General features: G+C 36.6%; 1 long non-coding RNA gene across 1 annotated transcript; it reads right to left on the bottom strand.

The window, feature by feature from the left end:
- Positions 1-267: 267 nt before the first annotated feature.
- On the bottom strand, positions 268-1488 carry LOC140876435 (uncharacterized). The gene is made up of 3 exons (XR_012148791.1): positions 1402-1488; positions 1013-1291; positions 268-777 (listed from the first exon to the last, which is right to left on the bottom strand). It is a non-coding gene; the product is annotated as an uncharacterized lncRNA (long non-coding RNA).
- Between the last annotated feature and the right edge of the window lie 3380 nt (positions 1489-4868).

The raw sequence follows: 4868 nt of genomic DNA, 5'->3' as shown, positions 1-4868 counted from the left end.
AGTATGTCACAACATAATAATATGATAAAAGATAAAGTAAATGCCTTTATAAAAGTGTAAATTATATTAAACAGAAGATTGTTTATACATAGAGTCATCAAAGCCCTTAGCCACAAGTTGGCTCACCGGGCACCCACTCTTTCATCTTGTCTGTATCAAATCTCTCAAAAATAGCCTGAAGAATATGAGGAACCAATCAGTTAAGCACATTTTTAAATTGAAGGAAAGTATCAAATTGCAGATATACAAGGGAGTTGAGACTAACCCTCCAGCTCTGAAGACTGTAAAAGACTTGTGTAAATTCCTTTGGACCTGTTTCAAGATCGGATAATAAACCAATGACCAACATGTTTTAGATTTATCAAAGAATTGATATTAAAGCACCCAGGTCCGTAAATATGTAGATTTGATGCCTCAAAGACTTGGGACAGTTTTATTCCTATTTAATTTAACTGATAAAAATTTAGATTATTTACAAAACGGAATGGGAATGGAAATTGAAAACAGTAAAAGAGAGAATCAAGGATAAGGTGACCACTACAAATCTATAATCCAAATTAATGGGTAAAAGTATTCAGAGCACTCCAGGTACATAACCACTAAAGATATGGACAACTTTTGATTCACTTGCAAGAATATAAACCATAAGCTCACAGAATCCCACAAAAGAAAACACAATTGGCAGCACAGATTCAGCGCTTATCACCTCAGAACACATTGAAAAAATATGGTTTAACAGTCGGTAGGATAGGGAAGCAAATTTCTCCTTCGAGCAAGCTGCAAGCATACCACGCATTTAGATGCAGAAACTATTATCAAAAAGTGCTGAAAGGCCAAAATCCAGAAGCTATAAAGATGCCATATGGCACGACCTGTTATCGTTTTAGCATTACAAGATTTCAAATTAAAAGAACGTCCAACCTCAGAAACATCCTCGTATTCGTTAACCAATCATGAGTCTTTTTATGTATGGAATTTGAATGTTAAACCCCTCGTGATCGAATGAACTTACCTGAAGGAGACGAGGGACTAGATGAGACCAATGAGGCTGGAATAAGTGTTGGGCTTGCGGATAAGTTTACGCCAAACCATGATCAAGATTAGGCGAGTCATGACACTTGTCGGGGGGAGAGATTTCACGCCTCCGGCGGTTCTCGGGTCGAGCTCGGTGGCGGAGCTTCCCCCGAGTTTCGAAAGCCCCGGGGGACGTCTTTCTCTCTGTCGTCGTTGTCTTTGCCTCCGCCGTTGAAGCTGAAGTCTTCCCCACCGAAGTGCCCGGTTGGAGGAACGCCTGAAGTGTAAAAAAATTCGACAAATGCAATTAATCAAACACCTTGGTAACAGAAGATTAACAAAACAGCTCAGTTCACGACAATGGATTTGACTGTAAAAATAAACCACCTTTAGTCTCCCCATTCTGAGGGTTATCGTAGACCAACAACTTGATTTCCTTGGCTCCATGTTCAGATCTCCCGGACTGCTCGGAAGCACCAAAATCGTGCCCTCCGAACACGTGCAAGCCACCTGCTCCGCGGCCTTCGGACACAGGCGAAGCGCTTGAGCTCCACACAAACATGTGAAGCTCTTTCACGTCGTGGCCGGGTTTATTCCCCTGTTGCTGCAGCTGGGACTGATGGGTTTTCCCCATTTTCTGCACGGCGGAGGAAATCTCCGGGTTATATGACACAAGTGTTTTAACACCTTACCTTTCGATACAATTATCTCCAATAACCAATACCGACTATCTCATCCTCGGGGATGACGAGGAAGCAGGGTCTCTTAGAGGCGACGGCTTGCTCTAGAGTGCCCTACTTCCTCGGCCTTCCCCTCTTCCCCTTCACACCCTCAAGATCTGAAAAAATTGTTAGGGATCATGAAGCTTAAAAGAAGGGGAAAAGATGCCACCGAATCTTCATATACGACGAGCGAAGAAAACAACGAGATCTTACCTTTGTCTAGCTTCAATCGGCAAATTTCCCGAGTCTAGGGCGGCAAATCGACATCTTGGAGTGGCATCTAGGGCTAGGGGAGAAATGGATCGATCGTGGGAAAGGGGTTTGGGAAGAGGAGAGACGATTCTTTACGTTGTACCTATCTATCAATTGTATATTTGATAGACTACGGTTATAAATATATGTAGTTTATTTATTAAAAAAATGTTCATAGACTACGGTACAAAAAATACCGTAGTCTATTTATAAAAAAACTCGCTCATAGACTACGGTTCAAAATAATCGTAGTCTATTTATTAAAAAAATACGCTCATAGACTACGGTTCAAAATAACCGTAGTCTATTTATAAAAAAAACCCGCTCATAGACTATGGTTCAAAATAATCGTAGTCTATTTATAAAAAAACATGCTCATAGACTACGGTTCAAAATAACCGTAGTCTATTTATAAAAAAAACACGCTCATAGACTACAGTTTTTACAAAACTGTAGAGGTATATTTTGAAAAAACGCTCATTAACTACGGTTTCTGTAAAAACCATAGTTAAATGTAAAAATACTACAGTTTTATTAAAAATTGTAGTCTTTCTAGTGTAGTCTATTACCAAATTTCTTGTAGTGAGTGGTGTGTGTTGGGTGTAGTGTTTCATTTTGTGTTTTGTTTTGGTGCTAAAGTGGTGTGTGTTGGGTGTACTTGTGTGTGTATATAAAGGTGTAAGTATAAAAAGTAGGTGTGAGTGTTGCTATAAAAGTACAACTTTAAAGTACTACAACTTTTGCCTACTAAACTTACACTTATAAAATTTCTAAGTTTAAAAACCCCAAATTAAATTATTATATTGGGTCTTACTAATCTGAGTTTAAGAAAATTCTAACTTTTGAAAAAGTTAAAGAATAAGCCCAAGATTGCGATAAAAATGATTTTTGATACCCGGAAACTTCGAACTTTCAAACTCTCGTCTAATTTCCTCATTCCTCCTAACTTAACTCTTTAAAATAAAATCTTGGAATTTACCGCCGAAATCTACCATCGTCAAACCGGAACCAAAAGTCACTAACTCAAGAATCTCAATAATAAATAACTTAAAATATTTGAGCAACTTAAACTTTAAAGGAGCTTAAACAATTAAATCCAAGCAATTAAAATCATAAATATTGAAAATGAATTTAGGCATGGAATTTAAATTATGAAATTCTAGGTGCTACAATTCCACCCTCCCTAATATGGAATTTCGTCCTCGAAATTAGAACTTACCAAAGAGTTCTGGATAGCAAGTCCTAATATCTGCTTCGTCTCCCAAGTGGCCTCTTCATCGGAATGACTCAGCCACCTAACCTTGACCATCGGAATAGTCTTGTTACGGAGTCTCCTCTCCTGCCTCTCCATAATCCGGTCAGGTCTCTCTTCATAAGTCATGTGAGGAGATAACTGAAGTGGCTCAAAGTTGAGCACATGAGAAGGATTCGAGATGTACTTCCTTAGCATGGATACGTGGAAGACGTTGTGTACTTGTTGTGAAAATTTCCTCGCAAGCGTACGAGTGTCAAGTTTTAATATAGTGATTAAATCAGATATCGATCCCACAGGGAGTAAAATGAAAATATTCAGTGCTTGTAATTAAAATAGTCTAAACTTTATCTAGAAAATCAATAATCAAGAATTTTGCAATAAAAATAAAATAATTAAAAGATTTAAAAGCACGCACACAACTTTCAGATTAAAAATCAATTAGAGAAAAATGGTCTAGAGGTATAGATTTCACCTGGTTTCAACAACAGTCAATCCTAATTAATTAATCTTCATGAATTTCAGTCAATTAATAGCCAAAAAACACTTAATTTTATTATTTCCCTCTCCCGAGCAACAAATAATGTTTATCAACTACAATTCAATTCCAATATTCCTATTAAGAATTTATCGCAGTTATCTATCACAAAATAATGTTCTTTTTTTTAAAAGCTCTGTTAAAATCATACACTCTCCCGAGCTGTATAAATAATTAACAGTGTATTTTCTAATGTCCTATTCAAAATCCCCTCTCCCGAGCAATGATTTCAAATAAATATAACAAATCAATTATTGATCAGATAATTGAAAAGACAATCAATTCTAGAAAAAACAATTAATCTAGAAGAAATTCAATTCAATAAAATAAAAAATTCATGAAAGTGTCTACACCAGGTTCCATCCGACCTCTAGACTATAAAAATTAGTTCATAATAAAATTCTGAAAACAATAAATAATAAATCCAAACATATTCAGAATTAATAAAATAAAAGATAAAAGAAACAAATCCGTCGTCGATGCCGTGTCCGGTCGATCAAACTCCGTCTTCGTTCTTCAGTTAAGCTCCAGAAAAAATCCTCAGCAAAATATCTCGATCAAACCTTCTGATATGCGTGTAAAATATTGTGGCAGCCCTCCCCAAGTTGTCTGACAAAGAATCTCTTTTATATCGCTCAGCAAAAGCCCACCAAAAGCCCAAGAATTTATTGCCCGAAATAATTAAAATTTCCAAATCAGCAACGGGGCGGACGCTCAATAGACGGCGCGGGCGCGCCTTCAACTCGAATTTCCAATTATTCAATTATGCGCGTTAGCTCTTCTCACTTCTCTGTTTAGCGCTCAATCAAGCGCTGACCAATAAGCCCAATAACAAAGCCCAATACTATTCCTTCTTCTTTTCTCTTCTGTATGTTTCTTCTCTTTTCTTCAATTTTCTCTTCTTTTCTTTTTTCCTTTCTTTTATTCTTCACAAATTCTCATTTTTCATCACTTTTCCTTCTTTTTCACATAAATTCCATAATTTCCTACTAACACAAAAATAACAAAATACCCACATAAATCTGCTCGAAACAAACAATTAATAATTAAAATCATATATAAATTAAGTGTATACAATACACTTATCAAA

The sequence above is a fragment of the Henckelia pumila genome, chromosome 1 (genome assembly GCF_033568475.1).
Source record: "Henckelia pumila isolate YLH828 chromosome 1, ASM3356847v2, whole genome shotgun sequence".
NCBI lineage: Eukaryota > Viridiplantae > Streptophyta > Magnoliopsida > Lamiales > Gesneriaceae > Henckelia > Henckelia pumila.
Note: the sequence above shows the minus strand (reverse complement) of the source record. Positions and strands in the feature narration are given on the sequence as shown.